We start from the raw sequence: 27,632 nt of genomic DNA on the forward strand, positions 1-27,632 counted from the left end.
CCACCATCTTCTTTCTCTTTTCATAGACTGGCATTATTTAATGGGACTCTTTCCTAGAAATAAGAATGCAATAACTCTCTTAAACTTCCAGGGGCCGCAGGACTTTGCTGCACCTTGCTTTGAAGACACTGGATGTGATTGTTATTATTACTGTAATATCCGTTTGACTGAAATAAAAATGGGTGCCCCCCCCCCCTTTTAGTGGTTCTTTTCTTCTTGTCACAGGAGTTCCTGAGAATATTCACAGACTCTGGCAGGGAGGTGCCAATAATTGGTCTCCTGGTGCAAAGTGACTGAAGAACTAGAGTCCAAAGCGAGATGGGCACATAATCTGTGGTTTTGCAGGGGTGGGATTAAGTTACATGAGGCCAAGAGGGTCTGAAGTCTGGTCAGGGCCTGGCGGTGGGGGAAACCACCTGGATGCTGCCTTTGGTTCCAGGACGGAAGAAAGGAGGGTTGGGGGGAATATAATAAAAGAAATATTTAGATATCTGATCTGGGGCAGGGTGTGGTTGGGAGGTGACCAAGGCAGAGTTGTCCTGAAAGTCCACGATCCAAGGAGGAAGTTCTTCCACTGAGATGAAAAGTAGATCCCCAAAATATTTATTTTAAATTTTTATCCCACTCTTCCAAAGTTGCTCAGGGCAGCAAACATCAAAATGTTAAAACATTACCATTTAAAATGAGCTAATCTTTCTCGCTCCGCCCTGGATATAAACCTTCCCTCACCCCTTTTTCCCTGGTAGGGAGAGGGATGCCATTTTGGGGCCCGCCTCGGGTGTCAAAATGTATTGGGCTGGCCTTGGTGGGTGAGTTATGCTACATCCAATGGGTCTTGGCAGAAAGCAAGGTGATACTGGAGCCCTGCAAATCATTTGCACATGTACATGTGCAGATAATAGTACGTCTAGGCATCACACGGAGAACTGCACTGATGGCTGCAAAGCACCCCAAATTATTATTTCTCTATTAGTATTATTTTATTGTATAATCGTAGAAGCTTGTAGACTGGGACCTATGTTAACATTTAAGCAGCTCTACCAGGTCTTCCATCGGTAAGTGGGTGCAGGTGGGGGTGGGTGCCCACCTTGAAAGCAGGCCTCCGTGGGGAGGGGATCAATTTTTTTAAAAAAAGAATGTATTTTCAAAAACAGGAACAGAGAGAATATTTAACCTTCCCTCCTCTTCCCTTGTCCCACTTACAACTTCATACCAAATACAGCATGTATACATATACCATATGACTTTCCTTCTACACTTTTCCTGGTTCCTTTGCTTTTCTACTACTCTGCGTAACCCACATCTTTTTAATCATCCAATTTGTTATCTATTAAATACTCTTATCTATTTCAACTATGCTGGATTTACACGAGACCTGCTAAGCTATGTCTTTCTCTAGACTGGTTCTTGAAATATTCAATAAGCATTATCCATTCCTCCTTATATTATATCTGTTTTCTCTTATCCTGTTCATCAGACCAGCCAGTTCAGTACATTCAAATATTTTACATGCCATTCTTCCTGAGTGGGTACTATCCTTGTTCTCCACCTTTGTGCCAATAAGGTTCTAACTGCGGCAGTGGCGCATGGTAATAAACTCTTTTGTTTTGGGGGGACCTCCGTTGTTACCTCCCCAATCTTTTTTTAATTCATTATATATAGTTTCCCAATATTCCTTAACAATTTTACATGACCACCACATTTGAATAAAAGATCTCTCAATTTTATTACACTTCCAACACAAACCTTTTTCTTTTTTAGACGTTTTTGCCAATCTGGTGGGTATTAAATACCGCCTGTGGGCAATTTCTATCATATTTTCTTTTATCTCGCATAACATGCCATAAAATTATTTTCCACAACATTTCCCATAATTCATAATCAATATTGTGACCCACATCTTGTGCCCATATAATGCTTGATTTCACAAAATCCTGTTAATTTCCCACTTCAATAGCAGTTTGTACATTTTTTATAATACTTTTATATTTTTATCTAATAGGTCATTGGTAAACTGAGACTTTAGTTCTGCAAAGCCATTTTTCCTATTTCTCTTAAAACAATTCATGAATCTGACCCGATTTCTTAATTCCTCAAGATTTCTCAGTAAGACATAAAGTTTCACTTTAAGTTAACCATTGATTATCCATATTATCGATATTGATTCTTTTCCTGGTGGTAGCTTTCACTGGGGATATCCAAAGTGGTGTTTTTCTTTCTAATAATTTTTTATACTTTCCCCATACTCTAAATAGGTTTTTTGTGATTATGTGATTTGTAAAAGTTTTATATATTTCCGCTTTTCCATACCATAGGTAGGCATACACCCACTTGCACTGATTCCAAAGCTGTGACATATGTGGGAACCTTGACCATTTTTTTGCAACCCGTGACTTGCTTCAACTTGTTCCTTGAAGAAAGAACTCATAACCCACCTACTCTCAGCAGCCAGAAACACCATAACCAGACACTGGAGAGACCTGTCAGGAGTAAGCATGGACCAATGGTACCAAATAGTATGGGAAACAGCCCAGCTAGAAAAATTAACCAATAAACTGAAACTGACACGGGGACAAACAGAAGAAGACGCCTTCACCCCGGTATGGCTCCCCTTTATCACATACACAGCCCAACAGAATAAGGAACCAACGCAATCAGAGGTTTTCCGAGGACTGGAGCAAATTTACAGAATATATCAAAAATGAATGTGAGGGGCAACTAACGCTTGTTGGCTTTCAAGAAGCTTTGTGAAAAAGATCGACTGAAATGTTGCTTGAAAGAAGGGTTAAGACTAAGAGAGATAAAGTGCAATATAAATTTAAGAAATGTGAGATGTAGTGAGACTATGGAGAATTGTCAAATAGGCTGATGGAAGGCCAAAAGATGTTTATGTATAAAGCAAATGTTAAATTTGGATAAAATATTTATTGGAAATTGAATAAAAATTATTTATTTAAAAAAAAAACACAATATGGCTAACCTGATCCAAAACACCCACCCACCTCACTCACACACGAAAGCAAAGATCACCACAGCCAATCACAAGCGAACAATCCCACCCTAGGCCAACCCCAACCTCTCTCCCCACCAGAGGAACACAAGTGAACAACACAAGCAACGCTGACACCAAACGCTACATACATTAAACGTAATAGAAACACCGCCACCCGACCCCACCCCCTTCCATCTTCCCTCTCTCCACCCCCCCTTTCTTTTTTCTTTCTTTTCTTCTCCCCCTAATGCCTCAACAAATGAAACGGATTTGTAAAAATGTTACATGGGGGGGGGGGGAATATGAGGCATTACACTTCTGTAAAACAAGAAAATCCTCAATAAATAAATAATTTTAAAAAACTGGTTCCTTGAAGGATTTCGTAGAAATCACCTGATTTCCATTTCAGCCGGGGAAGAAAGCAGCCGGCAGGGGGCAGCGGAGGATCGCAAAAAGGGGAAAGCGAGAAAAGAAAACTAGGGACTGTGGAGAAATGGGGGAGGGTGTCTTGTGGCAGAGAGAGAGCGTCAGGGCAGGAATCCACCCTGGAAACAAACACACACAAACACCAGTGTTAATGAAGGGTCGAATATTTTCTCAGCAAAATCTGCCTCCGTTCTTCAATTCCTGTGAGAAATGTCAGTCAAGCAGCCTGAGATGCAGTCACTTGAGATTCCTTTGCTAGCTTGGCATGCAAACGAAATTTAGATTATTGGAACTTGCCAAGGACTGTTTACTGCACCCTCAGATATTCTTCTTATAAGTAAAAATGAAAACAAACATTAAAAATAAAAAGGCCTTGTTCTGGGAACTGCCCTGGGACTTTCCAACCTGACTCAGACGTTGCTGAGGGGGCAGAAGGGGGCAAAGTCTCCTGGGAAACAATCCAGCTTGGAACGGAGAAACACACCAAGGACGTTTTTATGCCATAATCTATTTGTTAGCCTTTAAGGGGCAAGAAGACTCGTTGCTGTTTCCACACAATACCAAGAACGGGATAAAAATAATGTCAGGAGAGATGTCCCTGCAGGCCTAGTCTTGAGAGGTGGAGAAGCCTACAAGGATCCAGTGTGGGGCTGTGGTTTGACTGGGATATGGGAGCCTGGGAGTCCTGGGTTCAAATCCCCACGCAGCCATGAAGCTCCCCCAGGGACCTTGGGCCTGTCAGGGCCGTTATGAGGAGAACATGAATGCCACCTGGATAGAAATATTCATTTTTTGAAGGCATAGTCAGCATGCCTTTTGCCTGCCAGAAACAGGACCCAGGAGTCCTGGCTCCTGCTGAGTCTCCTCCCAAAGGGGACCCAGGAGTCCTGGCCACTTGGCCTTGAGGAAGAGAGCTGTGGAGGCTCAGGGTTTTGTCCTGCATGCTGAGGGAGACGGGTCTTTCCAAGGCTGGAGGGGGCCCAGGCCAGGCCAAGAGGGACAAATGCCAAAGGTCTCCCCATCTGGGCGCTGAGGGACATTGTGGGGAGAAAGGAAACGTCTTCCCCTGAGCGACATTTCTGCCTGCCGATGTCCCAGTCAGGCAACCTGATCTGTGGGCTGCTGTGGCTTTCGGTTTCTGCCTTGCATGGCTGCTCTCCCTTGCACCAAAGGCCTCCTCTGCAGGGAGGGAAGCGGGGAGGCTGAGGCAGCCCCACCCGGCCTGCTTGTCGGGGACGGAAGCCATTTTGAGGAGGGCTGGCAGTGAAGCAGAAAGGGAGGGGAAATGGCTGCCTCCTCCTTCCTGAAAGGGCTGCCTCAAGCAGCTGCTTTCGTTATTTGTTCATCTACATGCCACCATCTCCCTAACGTGATTCAAGGGTGGTTTAAAACCACATAACAAAGCTATCCAGCAGGAAAATAGAGCTACAGGCAATTTCTAAAGTCCTGGAAACCTTTTAGAAAGTCTGTGAAGAGGAAAACATTTTCCTCCTGGCCGTTAGTTGTTGTCGCCCACTGCACCTCCAGGAAGAAGGGAAAGGAGAGGGAGAAAAGTCTCCACAGAGGAGAGCAGGGGAGGAGAAGGAGCCTCAAGCCACCGAGGACTTTCTAAAACAAGACTAGCACTTTGAATTGAACTCAGAACCAGACAAACAGGCAGAGCGCTCTTTTGGCCCTGGTGAGATTTGGCCCTAAATGAGCTGCGGCAGTGAAAATCCTCTCAGGTTTATCTTGTAGCAGCTGAAGCTTCCCTACTGTATTGGGAAAAACAACATATATTGCAATAATCCTGTCAGGAGGTTAGCAGAACATGGATCCTTGTGGGCAGACTATCCCTGTCCAGAAAAAGTAGATGGAGCAGGTGAAAAGTGAAGCCTAAGACGTCCCTGAGGTGACTGAGCCCATTTAGTCCCAGAAGTGGGTCCAGGAGAGCCCCCCTCAAAACAGCCAGCCTCCTTCTTCAGAGGGGCTCATCTTGCAACCATGAATTGTGGCTGTGAATAATGGCCAAGAAGAGACGGACTCTGAGAGAGTCACTTTAACAGGGGAAACAAGAAGAAGAGCCTGGCTGGATCCGGCCAAAGGCCCCTCGAGTCCAGCCTCCTGTCCTCACAATGGCCGACTGGATGATGCCTCCTCTTCTGGGAAGCCCCAAAACAGGGCCTGAGCGCCAGAGCCCCACTCTGCCCTCCTCCTGGGACTTCCAGAAAGGGGGATCCAGAAGCATGGCTGCCTCCAAATGGGGAGCAAGAGTGGAGCCATCATGGCTGGGGGGCATCCATAGCCCCCTCCTCCTCCTCCTCCATGAATTAGTCTCAACCTCTTTTAAAGCCAGCCAAGAGATATTCTGCAGCAGCAGAACAAAATGTGAACTATCTGTCACGTTTGTCGATGTTTAGGACGGGGCGAAGGGCATCTCCCTGAGCAGCATTTGCGCCTTGTTTGGGGAGGGAGGGTCAGTTTGTTGACCCTCATCCAGCCCATTACTGACTCTAGACTCTAGACTGACTCCAACTGCCCCACAGTCTCTCCCTTTCTGCAAATGATTATGGGGGCTGTTTTCATCATATATGCTTTGAATATACTGTCACACAGCACCCCAGTCTCCGAGAAAGGCAAGATTCCAGGGGATCCAGGCATTTACACAGAGAGTTGGGTTTCCTTAGAAGGAGGGATGGAAGAGACGGCGGTGTCTTTAGGGTGTACCTGGGCAAGGAGCGGCCACTGCTTGTCTCTCTCCTGATTTCTTGGAAAGGGCAGCAGCTTCTGTGTGTGTCCCCTGCTTAGCTCAGGTTTCAAACGTTCAGGCTCCTGGAAGTGGGATGTGGGCCAAGCACTCTCTGGGCCAAGCACCCAGCCTTGGCTCAGGGCCTTCCAGAAGAGGCTTGGCAGCCGCTGGGTCTTGCTGGCTGTGCAAAGGGGGCTCTCTCTCTCTGTCTCTGTGTGTTTTGACTTCAACCCTAAGGTTCAGCCCTAGTTGCACCACTGAGCATTTCTTTACAAGGCACACAATTAACCGCCGGAACCCCCTGCCACTAGAGGGACGCAGGAGAAGAGCCGGGCTGCTGGATCACACCCAAGGGGCCCATTGAGTCCAGCATGGCGGTCTCCCAGTGGCCACCCAGATGTCCTAGTAAGGAAGCATGCAAGGAGGACGGGAGGGACACCCAGCGAGTGGGATGCGAATGCATTTACTGCCTCTGACAGCGGAGGAAGAAGGGAGGCATCTTTGAAGCCATCCGAGAGCTTCTTAAAAACAGGACCCAGGAGGCTGTTCTGCACTGACTTGGGCCACGAGTCCCCCTCGCTCCGGATCTCACAGCCCCTCTTCCCAGTTCCAGAGAGGGGGGCATTCCCAGACCCCCCTGGAGATGCGGAGACTGAACCTGGGGTCCTCGCCTGGCCACCCCCCTCCGCCCTCCCTGCAGGGCAGGACAGGAAGAGCTGCCGGGGGAAAGAGGGAGGGGGGAGGGAGGGAGGGAGGCGGCGATTCCCAGCGAGGAGCTTCAGTCACTTTCTCTTTCCCTCTCCAGCCTCGCTCCCAAACTTGCGCCTCGAGTTCTGCCTGGCGACTGATGCCGCAATCTGCGCGCAGATTTCCGGTTGGCGGAATATTACCCCGTTGGCCAATCCCTGCTCGTTCTGCTGCTGGTTCCGCGGGCGGGGCAGAGAGCGGGTCTCAGAGTCGGAGGGAGAAGGACGTCGCTGGAGTAAGAGGAGGAAAAGGGAGCTTCGTTTGGGGGGCAGATGGGGGTCCTCCTCCGCTGGCCCCCCCTGATCCTGGGGGCGGCTGCCCACCTGCTGCTGCTGCTGGACTGCGCAGGTAAGGACTCTGCTCTGGGGCGGGAGGGGGGAGAAAATAATTTGCACTAAATCATTTTTTTGGGGGGGGGGGGCACGACTCTGTGTGAATTGCATTTCGTGGGCACTGAAAGGGCGATCGGGGAGTTTCTTCTCCGAAGTGGAGCCGGATCCCTTCCCAGACATCTCTTTCCCAGACTTGGCTTGTTTTGTATGCCGCCCGGGGCAGGGGCCGCTTCACTCCTTGGCTCGGGGCTCAAGCAAAAAAGGATACAAAGCTTGAAGGTGTTGGCAGGATTAATGGGGGGGGGGAGTGACTCGCCTGTCCCGCCTCCCGCAGCTTCGTGTTGACTCTGGCTTGTGTGTGTGTGTGTGTGTGAGAGAGAGAGAGAGAGAGTGAGAGAGATACGGATACAGTACAGTCTTTCCTCTTCTATTTTTACCTTCCCTCTTCTAACCCTCAGCCGCTCTGAAAACTCAGCTCAAAACTCTGGAGACCAGCCTGGAGGTGGGAGCTGGACGCGTGTAGAGCTGACTTCATTGCGGGGGGAAACGTCTGAATAAGGGGTCCCCACCCGCAATTCCCAATGTTGTTTTGTTCAGGAGTTCCCTTTCACAGCCACATTCATAATCAGGTTCTCCTGCTTACAATTGTAACTCCCCCCCCCAAAAAAAAAAACCCCTTCCTGTTGCCTGTCAAAAATGTAGATTTTGTAAATTATGCAGGGGGCTCCTCTGTGCCATTTCTGTACAGCCCCTTTCACTACGTTTTGCACACTGTATCTGAAGAAGTGTGCATGCACACGGAAGCTTATACCCAGAACAAACTTAGTTGGTCTCTAAGGTGCTACTGGACATTTTTTTTATTTCGACTGCGTCAGACCAACATGGCTACCTACTTGAATCTTTATTGTAAATCGTTTCTGTGGTTCTCTAATGGAAAATGGTATGAATATAATACTATCTTTAGTTTAAAAGTTGCTTGTGCATACAAATTCTCAAAGTAACTTAAAAGCCTTAAAAACTAAAGAGTAAGACCTGTTATTTCTCTCTTAAACCCTCTTGATATGGGGGGCTGCCCCCTCACTGTGCTACAGGGCTGGGCAAAGGGTGGTGGAGACCACTGGTTCCTTTAGATTCCTCCTCACATTGGGGTCTCACGTGTGACTCATTTTGCGGCTTTCCCAACCACTGAGCAGAACTGCCTGTGTTGTTTAGCCAGATGCCAGAAGCAGAGGCAGCCTTGCTCTGAGCTTTTGCGGTTTGAACTGGGGGAAGCCCCTGCCCTGGGAGGGGAGGGTCTTAGAATTGGGTCCCATTTGATGTTGCCTGAAAGGAAACCAAACCAACCATCAAGGCATATGTAATTCAAGCAAACTCATCTTGCAGGTTTTCGCTTCCTTGAACTTTGTTTTCCACAGTGGATCTCCCTCAGCAGGTGGTAGATTCTCCTTCCTTGGAGATTTGTTAGCAGAGGTTGTTTGGCCATCTGCCATGGATGCTGCAGTCGAGATGCCAGCGTTGCAGGGGGGTTGGACCCTCAGAGTCCTGTCTGTGATTTTTATTTTAGTTTCCTAGTTGTTTTGAGATGAGTCACTGGTCAACTCAAGTGGGCTTCTTCCTCCTTGAGGGTGAAGTTGTCCAAAGTGCATTCAACACAATTTTCACAGGGTCCTCAAGGACCACCTCTTTCTATATGACCCTGAGATCATCTTCTGAGGCCCTCCTTCCTGTGCCGCCTCCTCTAGAGGTCTGGAGGGTGGCAGCAATGTGAGAACAGGGCCTTCTCTGCAGTGGCTCTCTGTCTGTGGAAGGCTCTCCCCAGGGAAGTTCACCTGGCACATTCATTATACAGCTTTTGACTAAGTCAGGCAAAAACAATCCCTTTTAACCAGGCCTTTGGTTGATTTGATTGACATCCTTTTAAAAGTGTGAGGGGTTTTTTTTTTTTGGGGGGGGGGTACTTGGCTTTTTTGCGGGAGGCAGTGGAAGACAGAAGTGCCTGGTGTGCTCTGGTCCATGGGGTCACGAAGAGTCGGACACGACTAAACAACAACAGTTGGCTTTTTATTATTGAATATTTTGTGGTTTTATATTTTGATTTTGTTCTGTGAGCTGCCCTGAGACCTCCGGGTCTAGGGCAGTATTTTCTTTAATGTCTTATTCAGCATCCAGTTTTGGTGTGCTTTAGTAGAAGAAGATAGGGCGGTATATAAATTCAATAAATAATAATAATAATAATAATTATACGCCTCATTTCTGCTACCTGAGGCAAAACAGGAATAGCCTCCTCTGCCCCTTTTAGCACTGTGCCCCCATACCTTTCCCCACAGAAATGACCCATCTCTCGCTGAACTCGGCTCAGCTTTTCTGTCAGAGGGGGGTGTTCTGGTGCCGCAGAAGCCCCAGGTATGATGCTGAAAGCCTGTGATCAGCTCCCTCCCTCCCCAAGTCTTTGTGAGCTGTTTCTGTGGGTCTCGGATAATCTCTAGGCAGAGAATGGGACAGGTGTTGGAAGGGAGGCCTCGTCTTTATGCCCAAATCTGTGAGGCCTTTCTTGGTACTGACAGAGTCATCTTTTAAAATTGAGTTTATATCCCCACCTTCCTCCCAAAGGAGCCCAGGGTGGGAATTAAGGGGCTGCAGCTGTCTTGGGGGGCCCTCTCTGTGGGGCTCATCCTGTACCCTAGAGAAGATTACGGGGCCATGGAGCCTTGGCTCTTTCCTCATGCGCAAAGGAGGCACACAGCCCCCTTAGTACACATTCACTGTGACTTGGGAAGAGGGTTAAGGAGTGTGGGGAGTGAACAGAAACAGCAAAATCTGCTGATGGACGTCAACAAAGGTTAATTGCTTCTGATGGGGATCTGCTGTGGAGACTCATTAGGCCCCCTGGTGGCCAGAGCTCTGCCCCCCTTCCTGTGTTCGATCTCGTGAAGGGGCAAGTGGGGGGAAAGGGGATGTGGGGCCACATGTTGAGACCTGACCCCAAAGTTGCATTTGCCCTCCTGCCCCTGCTATCCCTGTGGGGCCTTCTTTCTCAAGTGGGGAACCCGCTCTGTGGGTGGCAGCTCAGACCATTGAAAGATTGCAACATTGAACCATTGAAACACCGATTCTCAAAAGGGGATCCAGGAAGGATCTCGGAAATTACAGGCCAATTGACTTGACATCTGTCCCTGGAAAACTGTTGGAAAGTGCAGGAAACCAGCAACTGGAATGCATTTACCTTGAAGGATTTCAACTGTATGCTGGAATCACACCAACTATATTTGCAGAAGGCAGAGAGAGCTCTTTTTCTGCAAGGTTTTCCCAGTACCGAAAGAGCTTTGAAGCTCTCTGCCTTGCGTAAGAGACTCTGGCAGGTTCTCACAGGATCTTGTGGGGCTCTCCTGAGTTCCCAGGAGATCTTTCCCAAGCCTCCCAGAGCCCAGGAAGCAAGACCCAGGTCAGACCTGTTCAGTGCATGGCTCCAGAAGGTCAGGTGGTGGGGCGGTTCCAAGGGAGTGGCTTCACTAGCCCCATTTCTGCAGATATGAGCCATCCCAGTCAGGGCAGACAACTCTGAGCTACCTGGACCAGTGGTCTGACCCAGGAGGAGGCAGCTTGCTCTTCTCCCAATATATGGATTTTGCTTTGTCTGGTCTCCCCTCCATCTGCGTACCAGACCTGAGCCTGCTTAGCTTCAGTTCGGTGCCTGCATCCTGAGCCTTCAGACCATGTTGTGGGAGCTCTCATCAGCTTGGCGCCTGCAAGTGGGGGGCAATTCCTGCCCCCTTGGCCAAAGGAAGGGGCTGGCCTCTGTTTTCCCACACGGAGCCTTAGCAGAGACTGCATGTTAGTGCTGCCTGGCAGAGCTTTTTCTCGCCCTCTGCTCCATGGGCTAATGTTTGTTTGTTTTTTGAAGTTGATCCATTTATTTTATAGATGAGACTACATACAAGGGTCTCTTATGAGCTCCTGATTCATAGATGTCAGAATCGAGTCTCTTTACTCTTTACTCCCTGAGATTCTTCATCACACACAGAGTTGGTTCATATATGGGATGTCGAGCTGAATTCCCTTCAGTTCCATCCTTCAGCAAGATTGTCAGCCTCATTCTGTCGGTGGAATCTTGATTATTGGCAATGAGGAAAGGTAAAAAGAAGTCAAGTTGACGTAACATAATTTATGAGAGATGCAAGCACAGGCCAAAAGACAAGAATGCTCCGCAACCCCACCACCTCTAGACAGGCTATGTATTGAAACACTAGCTGCATTTGGACATAACAAACTAAGCTTTGGGTTCATGCATTCCCCCTCCTCTCTTTGCATGTGGCTACAAGGAGGCGATTGGAAGCATGTGTTTTCACTTTCAACTAACATTGTGTTATGTCTGAACTGAGATAAACTGTAGTTAGTTTTACCTATAGTGTGTCTGATCATGCTAATTTCAAACCACAGTTTATAATCCTGGCTTGGTAGGACAAACCGCCGCAAAGCCTGATAAACTTTGGATCTCCTAATTTATTTATTTATTTTCCAAAAAAATTATTCATTTTATAACACAACTTAACAACACAAACAGAAAAACAGAAAAAACAGAACAAATTCTTGTCTTATCCTTATTTTTTCTAAACATTTTTAGGTGAGCTTCCCCAAGTCCCCTGTATTTTCATTTTACCTCATCTTTAACAGTTTACATATATCATAATTTGTAACCATTTTTTTAATCACACTTACTTTTACCATAAAAATCTTCACATTTTATCCCTTACAAGTAATAATATTTTAAAAGACACTATGTTCTACTTCTAACCCTACAGCCTATATCCACTTCCATTAGCATATTTTTTCAAATATTCTTTAAACTTCTTCCAATCGTCTTCCACCGTCTCATCTCTCTGGTCTCGGAGTCTCCCAGTCAGTTCGGCAAGTTCCATATAGTCCACAGATCTCCTAATTCAGGGCTGCTGCCTGTGATACAGCAGGATTAGGCCGCTGCCTTCATCTGCGGGACCCCTAACTCTCTGCCCCCTTTTCTCTTCCTTTCCAGGCTCCACTTCTCACTCCCTGCGCTACTTTGAAACAGCCGTGTCTGAGCCTGGCCAGGGGCTGCCCCAGTTCATTGCTGTGGGGTACGTGGATGACCAGCAATTTGTTCAGTATGACAGTGACACCAAGGAGTATCTGCCTAGTGTCCCCTGGATAAGGAAGGTGGAAAAGGAGGATCCTCAGTACTGGAAGAGGGAGACTCAGGTCGCTCAGGGCAATGAGCTGGCGTTCAGGGTGAATCTGCAGACTCTGTTGAATCGCTACAACCAGAGCGGAGGTGAGTGGAAGGCAGGAGAGAAACAGAGTCACACCTCCCCCCCCCCTTAATGTTTCCTCCAAGGGCCAGAATTTCAGGGAGGGGGCTGCGGGGAGGAAAGGAAATGGAGGGTGGGGGTCTGCACCAGGGCAGAGGCATCTCCCCTTCCCTTCATGAAGGTCTTAATGGGGGCTGGGGTGGGGTGGGGTGGGGTGGACGGAGAACAAGACTTGGAGACCTCCCCCCCCCCCCCAGTATGACCCTCTCTGGACCTGCACATCCTACCAAGGAAATGTCTCCGTTGCCTGCCCCTCCTTCCATGCTAGGCTTGGCTTAGGCCTTCTGAGGTTGAAATCTGTCTAGTTCATTTTCCTCTGGGAGGGGAAGAGAAGGGTGGGGATCCTGAGGCTGAGACAAGCAAGCCTTGAGTTCGGGTCCTGCTTAAGGAGAAGCCAGCTGCCCAGAAAGAGGTGCCGATTGGCTGAGCCTTCTGACCATCACCAAGCCCCTCCCACTCCCTGGCACAGTGTTGAAAGAGAAGCCTTTTTAAGGAACCCAAATGGACTGGGTTTTGGGGGTCAGAGTAGCAAATACATGGTTAAAATAATAGGCATGGTGGGCAGCTGAAGTGGAGGGGTAGACAAGAGCCCCCAAGGCCCCCACTCCTCCAGTACTTACTTTATTTTCTAACGGTCTACACTTAGGGAAGAATAGCAGGACCTTTAGAAAGGTCTTCCACCTCCTTTGTCCAGTTATGACAATTTCTGCCACACCCCCCCCCCCCCTTCCTCATCCAACCTTGGAACTGTTACAACAGGAATCATTTAAACTTAGTAAAATCTGGTAGACATCCGGCAAAAGCCTCTTGGCACACATTTTTGTTTTTATAACTTTCTTCTGAAATGTCAAAATTCTTTTAAGACGTTAGTTGTGTGCAAGGAGCCAGCATTCTGGAAGGGTGGGGGGAGGCATTTGTGTCTAGCCCCAAAGTTGAGTGACTCCCCCCTCCAATTGCAATTTAGGATCAGAACTTCAGAAGTGGGAGCCTCTGCTGGGTCTGGAGGGAGATCTCTCTATGATTTTGCACCTTTACCTTCCAGGCTTCTCCACTTCCTCACTTCCTAAGCAGGATCCCTGCTTCAGTACTTTAGCCCTGCCCCTAACAGCACCACAGGTGTCCCAGCACTTAAAACAATAACTGAAGTGGAGGGGTAGAAAGGTGGGTGAGATTGACGGGTGGGCTATGCTGTGATGTCAGCTTCACCCTCCTGCCCCTTTTGGCCCCTGGGGACAATCCTGATCAGGATCTGGCCCTGAAGCCAAAGAGATTCCCCACCTCTGACACAGAATAATGGAGGTGGAAGGAGCCTTGCCAAAGGTGTCAGCCTGAGTGTGTCCAGAGCCCTCTGGGGCCTTCGTTTGCCTTGTCAGGCTTGCAAGGAAGAAACCCAGGGGGTCAGCTGAGACCAAGCCAGCGCTGCAATGGGCAGGTCTGCTTTTCTTGCAGTGGGATCAGGCCTGGCCTTGCCTTGCAGGCTTCCTCTTGGGCTCCTGTGAATTCTGCTTCTCCCCCTTTTAAAAACGGGGATTGGGTCCCTCCTGAGCCCCTGCACCTATCCATGGAAAATGCCCCATAAATGTCACCAAGGGGTGCCTCTCGTTTCCTGATCATTTCTTGCAATTGCTTAGAAAATCCCAAACTAATGAAGGTGAGCACTTCAAAGGTATGTGGAAATGTCGTCTGATTCTATTTAAAAACAATGTTGAAGGTATAGGTGTATCGGGATTGATCCCACTTAACATCTTGAGGAAACGGGAGGGGAGTGAGCTTCATTTATAAAATGAGGGAGAAAGCAATTTATGCTGAAGAAGCAATGAGACAAAGCAACTTCCCTCCAAGCAAAAGCTCCATATCCAGACCAGCTGGTGGGGTTTGTGGTTTGGATTGTTGTTTGTATAGGCCAACCACAAACCATTGTTTGAGTGCATAAAAAGAACTATATCACCTTGGGACATAGCACTGTAGAAGATACTATTTATTATTATTATTATTATTTATTATTATTATTATTATTATTATTATTAATGTTGAGTAGTTCTAGAGGGAGGACTATAAAGTCGTAGTTCTGTTACAATCTTTCTACTTGCCAGAGGGAGCAATCTCCCTTCTCCTCCCCCTGCACACCTTTCTCACCTTTCTGGGGCTTCTCCCGACCCCCCCTAAGCTGATTTTTGGGGAGCACATGGGAAGGAGATGGGAAGAAAGCCCCAGTTGTGCGAGTGAGACTTGTTCCTTCTGGCTCCTGCTAGACTAACAGTGTTATGCTGCATCCAGCCCAGAAAAGCAGGATTTCCTTCGAGAGAGGCTGCTCTCATCCAAGGCTTTATATGCCCCAAATCAATTCAGCTGTGAGCCAAAGGCTCCTGAGATGAAAGAGGAAGCCAGAATTAAAGAGAGAGCAGCCTGGTGTCCTCTGAGACAGCCTCTCCTCCATTGCTGGGCTCCCTCAGGCTGGCCAGAAACACAAAGAGCTGTTAGGAAAACATTCTTTAAGAAACAGATAAAGGTTCCTGGGAGCTTTCAAGAGGGTTCCAGAATTTTCTTTAGCATGTAAGAGTGGCACTCTAGGCTTGATTGGTGTCAGCTGGAGGTGCAAATAAAGGGAGGAAGGCTGCAATTTCTGCACGAGGAAAGCGTGCACACACACACACACACACACACACACACACAGAGTCAGCATGCACGTTGACAACAAGGTTGGAAGTAAGACAATGTGTGCTGCGGATTCTGTGAGTTTTGCTGTGTCAGGATTGTTAATTACTGGACTGAGATTATACCGTGCTGGAGAGAGAAAGAAGGAATGTCAATAGCTTGTATCTAATAGTAACAGACATGCTTGTGAGACAGTCAAGCAATAAAGAAGCTCTTGACTGTGAGTTTGAGTATGACTCCTGTTCTTGTCCTCTGCCTCTGGGGAAAACTCTGCTACAAACAGTCAGAAGTGGTTTGACCGAGGTGCCACCACACAAGCAGAAAAGCGCAGCGGAAGTGTGTGGGCGGTAACCTCTAATAAGAGTAGCAGAACTCTGTGCATGGCCAGGAGCAACCATTGCCATTTCCCATCCTGTCTTGGGGTGCCGGACGTAGCTTCTCTCCATGGTTTTGTTGTGGGAAATCAAAATGGCTGTCTGCTGACCCTGCTGGCTGGCCTAGAGGAGACAGGGCTGGGGTCCTCAGCACCCGTGGGCCCTGCCAGGGGTCTCATCGAGTCCTGTGTGATGCCACCTGCCAAGTGAAAACACCAGATCAATCCTTCAGATACTGAAATTGAAGAGCACATTTAAAAGCCACGAGCATGAACATGTTGTGGATCTGTAAAATGGGACACTGGAGGTGCAGCATGACAAGTAGAGATATAAGGATCATGCCCTCTTTGATGAAGGATTTATTCGGTGGACATCAACTAGCTAATGTAAACCAGCTCTTCTTTTATTATCAATCGACTGAAGGTTTTATTAAAGTATTTACAATATGTATTTCCCACAAAACTGTATCAAGATAGTATACAACCTGGAAAGTTACAATAAAAATCAGGAAAAAAATCCATAGAATGTACATAAAACATCAATAAATACTATTTTATTTATTTATTTACATACACTTATTGATTGAAACCCCCCCACCCAGTAAAATTAAGAAAAACTCACAACCATACTTTAAAACACAGGAAGTTAAACTACTAAAACAGATTAGAATTACCTCAACTTTCTAGGCATCTGGGTAGGCTTGTCTAAACAGGATTTTTTTTAGCAGGTACCAAAAATTCAGTATTTATTGAAAGTGAGAGCTAGGGCTGGTGTTTGACATTTTTAGTACACACAGGGTTGCATCCAATACTGTTATATTTAGAGTAGACCCGTTGAAATCAGTGCATTAAAAACAGAAATGCCAAATCACTTCAGTGGGTCTACTCTGAGTAGGAGTAGCATTAGATACCACCCCAGATCTTTGATGATGCATCCAGTTCAAGTGCCACCTCTGAAAAGTGAGCCGTGAGGAAACTGCTCTGTCTGAATGTCCGGCTCCCCAGGCTGCCTTTGGCTGAGATGCTGGCAGACGGTTCCTGGCATGAGCCCAAGCGCATGCTGTGCCCCCTTCTTTCCCCTGTGCCCCCAGGAGACCCCTTGAGGCCTCACTTCCCAGTTCTCTGGCCTGGGAGCCACAGGACACAGACTCCTGGTCTCTCTGGATGAGGCCCTTGCGGGAGCAGAGGGAGGTGGGGCAGGGAAGGGGCTCTCAGCTCTGGGGGGCAAAGAGCAGCCAAGCAAGGTCTGTCCTCCAGCTCTGTCCTCTCCCCAAAACGCTCCCAGCTCTTCACAGCATAGACTGCCCTGATGGTGCTGAGCATCAAAGGGAAGAGGCATGGCCTTTGGAAAAGCAACAAGTTGGCTTAACATCAGCATTTAATTATTTTCACCAGGAACAAAGAATTTAGTATATAGCCAAAGTGTGTTTAGGCACACATTTAGAAACATCTGTTTGTTCCATCATTTATATCTTTATATTCCACTCCATGAGCACAGTTCCCTTTCAGTTGTCCTTGAACCTGGGCTCAAATCCCTCAAATGCATCACTTGCTTAATATTATACTGTGGTACCTTGGTTCTCAAACTTAATTCGTTCTGGAAGTCCTTTCCAAAACCAAAGCGTTCCAAAACCAAGGTGCGCTTTCCATAGAAAGTAATGCAAAACGGATTAATCCGTTCCAGACTTTTAAAAGCAACCCCTAAAACAGCAATTTAACACAAATTTTACTATCTAACGAGACCATTGGTCCATAAAATGAAAGCAAATAATCAATGTACTGTACTATAAAATAAATAAGACAGTATTGTAGATGATAAAAATTAAAATTATTATTTTTTCCTTACCTGCACTGATGATAGTCATTGTTTGGATGGGGGGCTTTTATCCATTTCCGCAGTCACACAGTCAATAAATCGTATCAGTAGCTGAACTGGGTTCCACACAGTAACAAAAACAAATTAACCGAAAAAGCCACAAAAACGCAAAATAAATACAGTCATGCCTCTTCTTGCGAACGCTTCATGTTGCGTTTTTTTCAGGTTAAGAACACGGCAAACCCGGAAGTATTTACACATGCGCAGAAGCGCCACTCTGGTTACGGACATTTCAGGGTGCGAACGGCACCCCGGAACGGATCATGTCCGCATCCAGAGGTACCACTGTAGCAAAAACAAAAGCGCCAGATACAGTTGTACCTTGGTTCTCGAACGTAATCCATTCCAGAAGTCCATTTGACTTCCGAAATGTTTGAAAACCAAGACGCAGCTTCAGATTGGTGCAGGTGCCCCGCAAACAATAGCCGACAGCTGCATCGGATGTTCGGCTTCCGAAAAACATTTAAAAACCGGAACACTTACTTCTGGGTTTTTGGCGTTTGGGAACCAAGCCGCTTGAGAACCAAAGTACCACTGTATATCACAGCCTTTCATTTAGAAACTGCAAAAAAGATTTAACATGGGGGGAAAGATGGTGATTGCGATACAGCAGTGGTGAGAAAACCTCCTTAAAATCTTAAATTGCTACCCACATGAGCTAAATAAGCGAATTACTTGATCTGAAGACTGCAGGTTAATCCAGAGCGAGGAGTTTACATTCAGCCCATACTCAGACTTACGGTTGTCCGAAGTGAGGCCTCCCTGGGTTTTCGGTGTTTGGGAACCAAGGCACCAGTGTACAAAAGAACTTGTATTGCAGGGCAGGGGGGACACAATAATGGAAAGTTCTGCGGAAGAAGACTCTGCAGTGGCAGGCACAGGTGTCTCCCCCCCCCCCCCATGCCTGGTATTTGTGGCACAAAACAAGGGTGCCAGTTGACGCTTTGCTCTCTCCCTGGCACCGTTGGCACTGGCTTTGTGGCAAAGTAATAATAGGGAGGGATCCTGGAAGAGAGCAAAGAGCTGGGAATCCAGTTGGAAATCCTGCCGTGGCACTGCCAATTTTGAAATTGGGGGGGGGGGGGGAGTTTCCCTGAAACTTTGATGACTGTGCTCATGTGCCTTAATACCTGTCCCAGGCAGCAAGTTTATTGTAGCTGCATTATTGAGGTACCAATATGCCCCCCCAGTCTGCTGCAATCATGACCCCAGAATAAGCACAGCTATGAGTCCCCCCCCCCCCCATGAAACTTCTTCCCTCTGCCTCCTCATCCTCCCCACTGCCCTGGTGAAATGGGGGGGGGGGCAGGGTCTGCAGTGCTGGAGACGACAGGAAGGAAGAATGGTGTCCCTATTCCACAGGGAGATGGGGGTTCCCACAGGGATGCTGGCTGTCAGCCCCCCTTTCTCCTGGGAGCCTTTCAGAATCCATCAGGTTGTCTGGACTGCTCACTCCACCTGCTGGGGGGCTGATAGAGAACGGGGCCCCCACATCTGGTAGTTGCTCTTCTTAAAAACCTGCCTTACCCCATGGAACCGACTGCCAGGAAAGAGTCCCTCAAGAAGAGAGTTCAGAAATGGGCAGCCAGGATCACCAACAGATTTTATTTTATTTCACGATTGCAACTACCCGATCCTCTGCATGTTTACTTGGTAGTAAGTCCAACCCCACTCAGTGTGACTTACCTTCAAGTAAATATGCAAAGACAAATATATGTAACATCTAATGGGAGAATCAAAATGATCTGTTCCATTTAAGGATTATGGGACTACAAAATGATTCATTCAGAAGACAAAACAACTAAAATGAAATTTGGGGGGGATAATGGGGGTTAACTTTTTAAATGTTGCTGTTGTTTTGAAGATTTGGCGGTAGCCCCCTGGGGTGGGCAGGAGGGTGCAGAGACCCGCCATCTTTGACAAGGGCAGCCTGGCTTCTGCTGAGAAGGGGGCCATTTTGAAGTGGGGCAAACCCCCCTTGCGGCTTCTCTTTCCCTCCCAAACTATGAGGAAACTGCTTTTTCCAAAGGCCCTTCCATGACTTCCCTCCTTTTATGGAAAAGGTCCTTGATATGGAGAAGCTGGGGGGAGAGAGATGGAGGGGAAGAGGAGACCTCTTCTCTTGAAAGGGCCCCCCATGTGTGGGTCTCCCCCTTCCATGTTGCCCCTTTCCTCTTTCTATGGGGGAGGGGGGCAGCTGAGGCGTCTCTCCAAAAGGGGCAAGATCCTGAGGAGCAGAGCTGCGGGGGAAGACGGAGAATCCACTAGGAATTGGGGGGGGGGAGAAAGTGTGGGGCGATGAGAGAGGGGGGGGTGCAATTAAAGGGGGGCTTTATAGGCTCAGGATTGTAGTGTTTCCCTCAGTGAACGTGTTACGCGGATGAGCCTTCAGAAAGATACAATGCTGGTTGATTTTTCTCCCCTCTGCCTGCTGCCTCTTCCCTGAGTCTGAGGGAAATAAATCCTTTTTCCCGGGCTCCTTTGCTGATGGGGGAGGGGCTGCTCTGACCCCCCCTTGACCTCCTGGGCCTCTTCTGGTCCTTCCAGGGATCCACACCTTTCAGTGGATGTATGGCTGTGAGCTGAGGTCAGACGGGCGCAAAGGAGGGTATTGGCAGTGCAGCTATGATGGGAGAGACTTCATCGCCTTCGACAAGGAGACCCTCACCTGGACGGCAGCCCAGATGGAGGCCCAAGTGAGCAAGAGGAATTGGGATCCTGACATGGCCTGGAACCAGGGCAATAAGCGCTACCTGGAGGAGATTTGCATTGAGTGGCTGCAGAGATACCTGGAGTACGGGAATGAGACTCTGCTGAGGACAGGTAAGAGGGGGGGCAGTGGGGAGGGGAGGGGGGGCTCAGTGGGGCAGTTTCCCTTCAAGCTCCCCTCCCCCCCTTAACAGTCTTCCTTTCTGGACCAAACAGAAAACACTTTTCTTGGTGGTGGAGGCAGAAATAAGTTTGGGCCTCTGGGAGGAGGAAAGGGGTCACTTCAGAGTATGATTGGGGGGGGGAGATGTTTAAAAACAGCCCCCCATGCCCCTTTTGCTAGGATAAGGGATGGCAAAAGACAAATGGGGGGAGGGGCACAAAGAAACAGCAGGGAAGGGGCCAGGAAAGCAAAATGCGTTTTAAATTAAGTAAAAAAAGAAAATTGAAATGGACAGATTTGAGGCGGGATACAGAAAAAACCTTTTGCCTTTACACTTGGGTGGGGGAAAGTGGGGCAGATTGATGTAGAAAAATTCAATCTCATATTTTATGTACCAAAATGATTATAATAATAAAATAAATTGCTTTATGCATGACATAACTAATCAATATTATAATAGCAATCAAAAGAACCATTAAGGTTAGAAGATAATGAGAATATAATGGCTTGAGTAAAAAAATGGGTTTTGTATCATTCTGCCCCAACTACGGGGCACTTTCATACAGTGGATGGGGCACTTTGATACAAAGAGTAAATTGTGTGAGAATGGTAATTATTTATAAAAATGTAATGAACAAAACAATTTTTATTATGAGAGCTCATAATCAGCCCTACAATTTGTTACTTATAAACCTAAATTACGTATCAAAACTAACACAGTTTCACACATATCATAGACTTTATGGCAGGTTTTCTTAACAAAACATCAAAACTTGTATTAATCTTTCCTCAAACACCTATCCATTTAAAGAAAAACTTTGGAAAAAGTTTTAAAAGTATAGGAACTCACATTAGGTAGTCAAAAAATATGCTTAGAAAAAATAATATATTTCCTCAACATTTAGCTTCTTTTGCACATTATATCCACTGAAGTCAAAAGAAAAAGTATAAAGAGATGATGTTTGAGTTGTGCCCTTTGAGAAATTTGGTTTTGGCAACTGCAAAACAGCATCCTTGAACTCAATGCTTGCCTTATCTTCTACAACGGGGAAGACAAACATACAAGATCCTGGATATTTCCTGAGATAAGACACTTGATAATCTGTCATTTTATATTTAGAAATGACTTTGGCTATGTAGTAAACAACAGTTTGTTTCTTTTTCACATTTCATGAGTAGGAAATCAGTTTAGAGATTTCATGCAAACTTGTATATTGGGACACTATTGTACAATGGTGGGGCCCCATGTCTTAGTGTATCAAAGCTCCCCACCGGACATTTTCAGAAAACTAACAGTTATTAATAAAACCACTGAACTTATTTTAAAATCACATGTAATCCTGATTACTGAGTGGGATAATTTACCTTTGGTATTTTAAAATCTTAACTAAACGACGAAAAACAACATTGGAACACTTTTACACTTAATAATAATAATAATAATAATTATTATTATTATTTATATCCTGCCCTCCCCAGCCGAAGCCGGGCTCAGGGCGGCTAACAACAATAAAATAGTACTTTACATAATTTTTTAGTTGGCCGCGCTAAAAACACACCTCTCGTCAAATGCCAGTGGAGAACTGGCGGGCCGCGCGGTCGCAACTGTCATACTCACACATGTATAGACACGTTTTAGTGATGTCACGACACGAATAATGTTTGTCGATATTGAAATATTGTTGGTGTATCAATGTGCCCCGTCTCCCCCTGCATACCTATGGGGAAAGTCTTTAAAATTAAATTAAATAACATTTTTTAAAAATAGAAAATGTGTGGGGAGCCCATAAAATATGGATGCAGCCCCCTCACTAAGTCTGTGGGTTAGCCACTTGTGGCCTAGAAGCAGAAAACCTGAACATAGTGAGAGAATATGGGAATTCCCTCTTCTACTTTCTTATACAGTGGTGCCTCGCAAGACGAAAAGAATCCGTTCCGTGAGTCTCTTCGTCTAGCGGTTTTTTTGTCCTGCGAAGCAAGACCATTAGCGTATTAGCGCTATTAGCAGTTTAGCGGCTATTAGCGGCTATTAAAGGCTTAAGGGATTAGCGGATTAGCTGCTAAAAGGCTATTGGCAGCTTAGTGCCTTAGATAAAGGCGGTAGGGAGCAAAAAAAAAACCCCAGGAATCGCAAGACATTTTCGTCTTGCGAAGCAAGCCCATAGCAAATTCGTCCTGTGAAGCACCTCCAAAACGGAAAACCCTTTCGTCTAGCGGGTTTTCCGTCTTGCGAGGCATTCTGGGACTTTTCAGAGAGCAGCGAGTCCAGCATTTCTTCCCCCTCAAGAGGGGAACCAGGATCAGCCTCAGCTACCTCCTGCTATGGATGTCTCTCTGTTAACCCCAATTAATGATTGCCCTTTTTGCAGAGGCTCCGGTGGTGAAGGTGACCAGGAAGGCAGACTATGACGGCCTGGAGACCCTCGTTTGCCAAGTCCACGGCTTCTACCCCAAGGAGATTGAGGCCAACTGGGTGAAGGACGGGGAGGTCTGGCAGGAGGGCACCCTCCGAGGATTGGTCGCCCCCAACTCGGACGGGACCTACTATCTCTTCCTCAGTGTCCAGATCGACCCCGAGGAGAGGGAGCGCTTCCGGTGCCGCGTGGAGCATGACAGCCTGGAGAAGCCTCTGGACGTGGCCTGGGAGAAGGAGCCTGGTGAGAGACAGACAGACAGACAGACAGACAGACAGACAGACAGGAGGGGAAGGGGTGGGCTCTGGGAGGGGGGTTTCCACCCAACTCCTCCCTTCAGCAGCAGCACAGCTCAGATGGGGAACCCCAGTTGGATCCTGTCTGTGTCTCTGGAGGGAAGCAGCTGAATCGGAATCTGTAGATTTCAGCAGAGATGCAGCCTTTTCTGGCAAGTGTCTCATAGGCCTTGAACTCAAATTGGATGTCGTAGGTAAAAACTGGCTGCCACCTTTTTGCCTTTAAGCCCAAGCAGTTGTGATGTCACAGAATGTGGGCACATATTTTACTTCTTCAAAATCAAACTTAAAGTCATTACAACTGAAAAAGGGGCAATGAACTTAAAAGAGGGAGTCCCAGACTGACTGTACTTCACAGTGAAAAAGATTCTCACTCGCTCGTCCTCACAGTCAGGCCCAGCTACAAAAACTGATACTCATTTCCACTCAGCCCAAACATCCACACACCGCTGGGAAGAGCAAGCAGGGTTTCTAGTAATGCTAGTTTCTCACACACCGCCAGGAAAGCTGCGCCTGCAGGAACCAAAGCAGAACATCTAAGAGCCAGACTCCCTTTTCCCCAGCAGGAGCACATGAACGCACATCCCCACCCCCACCCCAGACTCTCCTTCTCACAGGCAGGCAAGCGAGGATTATGGAAGCGACCCTTGAGCCAAAGACTCACCCAGGCAGGGCAGAGGGGACCAGGGCTCACTCACTAGTGCTACGGACTTCAGAGATTCCACAGAAACAAAAAAACCTGGACATTTGGCCCCATTTTAAGAATCTGTCTGGACAGACATTTTAAGTCTGAAAAAGAGGACGTGTCCAGGAAAAACCGGACGTATGGCAACCCTACATAAGATGCTTCTTCCTAAGGGTTTGTGTCTTCCCTGAAGGCCTGCAATGCTGGGCTCTGGGGGGTCTCAGAGGGGAGGGAATCCCTTCCTCTCAGGGTCAGGACAGAGAAGGCTGAAGCGCCTGAGCAGGACGAGACCTGCTTTTAAGTCTGGAGTCTGTGATGCAGCAGGCATGCCTGTCAACTGTCTTCCTTAAATGAATTGGTTATTTTAAAGACCTCTAATGCTGGACTCTGGTGGGGGAAAACCCCCCTTGCGTTGGGGCCACTACAGAGAGGACCTTGGCCTGTCAGGAGAGAGAGAGGGCCTGCTTTGCACACGTAAAATCCTCCCGGGCTCATAGCTCAGCACCTCCACTCCAATCTCCTGCTTGAGGCCTTGAGGAGCTGCTGCCGCCAGTCTGAATAAAAATGTCTCTTGCCTCCTTTTAGTCAACCTGGGACTCATTGTGGGAGCCATTCTGGGTGTCATGGCTGCCATCCTGCTGGTCTCTGGGATCATCTTCTTCATCCGCAGTAAGTAAACCCTGGATGTCTTTGCTGCCTCTCCTGTGTCCTTCTGTCTTGGCCTCCGACTGGAAATCTGTTGGTGGAGCTTCCTGGCAACTGCCCCTTGTATCCCTACAGAGACCCCTCCCCATAAAACACCCTTTGAACATGAACCCAAAGTCCTGTTGGTCATTGCTTTGTGCTCACTCTGTGCTCAGGAAATTCACTTTCCACCTGACGTTTTAATCCATCCTAAACCTTCAGTCCTGTGCACACTTAATAGGGAGCCTTCCTTTGATATCTTTAGGCGCCAGGCAAAAACGTTTCTCTCGAACCAGGCCTTGGGCCTTTTAAAGGTGAGTTACTGGTTTGTTTTTGTTTTATTATGTTGTGCTCTCATTTTGTCTTTTTATTTGGAGAATCACCAAAATAATAATCCAAAAATGAATGAGTGAAGGGACTGGATAATGTTTCCTTTCAGCTTCTTGGAATTTGTCCACTGCCTGGTTTACTCATGTTGACTTTTTTATTTAATTTCCTCAATTTTTTTCTACTTCTTTGTAACATGAGTTCCTTGAAATGCTCACCTTTTGGGCTCACCTTCCTTGGAGGTGTTTGGAAGAGACAAGAGGAGCATCTGCCGGGAAGGTTTCAGCATTGGAGAGCCAAATTGTCAAAATGGGATTGTGTGGCCTCTGGAGGTCCCTTCCAGCTCTGACCTTCTGCTTTTGTCTTCACAGGGAAACAGAGCGAGAAATCAGCCTACAAAGCAGCCTCAAGTGAGTGACTCCTCCCCTCTCTCTGTCTGACATATTTCCCCCCAATATGGAGCAGGAACAGGTTACAAACAGATTAAAATAAACCTGGTGGTGGCCTAGTCCTTAAGCCCAAGACCCTGATGGAAAGCTTCAGCCTGTCTGCTCAGCCTGTCTGTGGACAGCAAGGGGTCCCTCAGGGCCAGGAAAAGGCTGCAGAGAGACTGTCGGCTGAGGGAGGGGCTCCAAGAAGGAGCAGGAGGAAGAGCCGAGGGTGCGGGGAGAGAGGGATCTCTGGGGGTTTAATTTACTGGAACCTGAAGCTAAATAATTGGTTCGTCGGCTCAAGTCTGTGGGTGTCAGGAACCCTCCCCTCTGAATTTGGCACCACTGCTCCCCCCCCCCCGCTTCTGCCTTTCTGCCCTCTTCCTTCCCAAATCACACCCACCCCTACTCCAGTCTCCCGCTGCCTCCATGCCAGGCTATGCCCATCTCTCTTTGCCCTCCAGTGCTGCCCTTGAGCCCCCTTGCCTCTGGGCTACCTGTCCCTGAACTCTTCTTAGGCCCCTCCCCAGATTGAGACTGATTTGGGGTGGGGTCGGAAGGAGGGAGGAGAAGGGCTGGGGGGGGGAATCTCCCTCCCTGGCATCCTGACTCCTGTGTTTCCTCCCTTTTGCAGCAAATGACCAGGGGTCTGACAGCTCCGCCAGGGGTAAGTGGGGCTGCAGGTGGGGGCAAAGGGGGGCTCTTGCAGAAGACTCCGTGGGGAACATCCTCAAATGGGGAAAAGCTGCTGCTTTCCTGTTACCCACCTTGGGAGTCATAGTTTGGGTTCTGAATGAGAGTCACATTTTGCTGGAAGGGATTTCTCCTCCTAGTTAATAGTAGGACTGCTTTGTGTCCTTCTGGTATTCCCCCAAAGTGTGCAGCTTGGCTCACTTGCTTGAGCTGCCCTCTGCAGGCATTTGCTCTGCAGGCCCATTTTGGTGGTGCTCCCAGCATCTCTCAGGTCTGATCTGACATGATGAGGGATGGTGGCTTTCCTTGGGAGGCTGGACTAGATGTCCTTTGGGTTCCCACTAGCTCTGTAATGCAGATGTCCCAACACCATGATGTTGGCTTTTGAAACACTCCTGTTGTTTATTTCTGCAGTTTCATACCAGCCTGGTGTGTGAGATGAGACCAGAAGGAGCCTGCCCAAGTTTGGCTGCGAATTGCAGAGGCTCAGAGCTCCTGCTGTCCTTTAATGCTGTTTCTGATGTTCCTTAATCCTGGCTCTCAGTCATCCACTCTGACTTCAGCTGTAACTTGTATCTGAGGATAATCATGTTTTTCGCATGGATTTTGGCCAATTTTGCTTTGCAATTGATTTTCATAAATGTTCTTGTATTAATCAGAAATGTGCCATATATACACAACTAAAAGCTTTTAAAAGGGTGAGCATTGAGCATGACTTGCAGTGATTTTGATGGTTTCTCTTGGTTCTTTGTTGCTGTGTTTCCCTCCACAAGCTCTTCCCCAACCTTATGTCCCTCACTTGCCATCCAAATTGAAGGAAAGACAACATCTGAGAGCTGCTTTAGGGGTATTATGCAGGAAATAGGCTAAGCTGTTCCTGCCTCTTGGGCAGGTTTAGCCTTTGGCTAAAGGGATGTAATGTCTGATCCTGCTGACAGCCAAGGAGAAGAGGCAGGCCAGGAGCTTCATGGCCAGAGTTTGATCTGAAACAAGCAGCCCCTTCTTTTGGGCTGCAGGCCTCCAGTTCATGAGACTTGTTGCCTGGTCCCCACAGCCTTCTAGGAGGGGAGACCCACTGGACGTGGGACCACACGAACTCTTCCAAGTAAACTAGTTTTGTTGCCTTCAATTTGCCTAGTTTTTATCTCACACGTTCTTGCTTTTTCACCTGTGGTCGGTTGAGGATCATACTTTGCCTCTCTGCGGTTCCCTCCATATGATTCCCGCCATCTTCCTTCCCTTCTCATAGACTGGCATTCCTTCAGGAAACTCTTTCATAGAAATAAGAACGCAATAACTCTTTTAGACCTCCAGGGGCCGCAGGACTCTTCTTTGCTGCATCTTGCTTTGAAGACACTGGATGTAATTAATATTATTACTCCTTTTGTAATTTCTGTTTGACTGAAATAAATAAGAGTGCCCCCCCTTCTTCTTTAGTGGTTCTTTCCCTCTTATCACAGGAGTTCCAGAGATTTTGAGGTTCCTGAGAATATTCAGAGTTTGTAGCCTCTGGCAAAGAGGTGCCAGTAATTGGTCTAACATTGCAAAATGGCTGAAGAACAAGTGTCCAAAGCAAGATGGGGATATAATCTGTGGTTTTGCAGGGGGGGCACTTAAGTTGCATGAGGCCGCTGTGTTGCTGAAGCCAAGAGGGTGTGAAGTCTGCTCAGGGCCTGGGTGGGGAACCACCTGGATGCTGCCTTTGGTTCCAGGACGGAAGAAAGGAGGGTTGGGAATATAATAAAAGGAATGTGCAGGT

At 47.5% G+C, this 27,632-nt stretch overlaps 1 protein-coding gene and 1 pseudogene across 2 annotated transcripts in view; both read left to right on the forward strand.

The window, feature by feature from the left end:
- Positions 1-27,632, forward strand: part of LOC310670616 (class I histocompatibility antigen, F10 alpha chain-like) — a 90,054-nt gene that overhangs the window by 47,090 nt on the left and 15,332 nt on the right. The gene's annotated exons all lie outside the window — the stretch shown is intronic.
- LOC310670565 (class I histocompatibility antigen, F10 alpha chain-like) lies at positions 6,979-27,301 on the forward strand (annotated as a pseudogene). The gene is made up of 8 exons (XR_014515463.1): positions 6,979-7,241; positions 12,255-12,530; positions 20,019-20,294; positions 22,713-23,000; positions 24,324-24,407; positions 25,121-25,159; positions 25,815-25,847; positions 26,288-27,301. The product of XR_014515463.1 is annotated as a class I histocompatibility antigen, F10 alpha chain-like (transcript).

Source organism: Podarcis tiliguerta, assembly GCF_965153285.1.
Source record: "Podarcis tiliguerta genome assembly, chromosome: 2".
Taxonomy (NCBI): domain Eukaryota; kingdom Metazoa; phylum Chordata; class Lepidosauria; order Squamata; family Lacertidae; genus Podarcis; species Podarcis tiliguerta.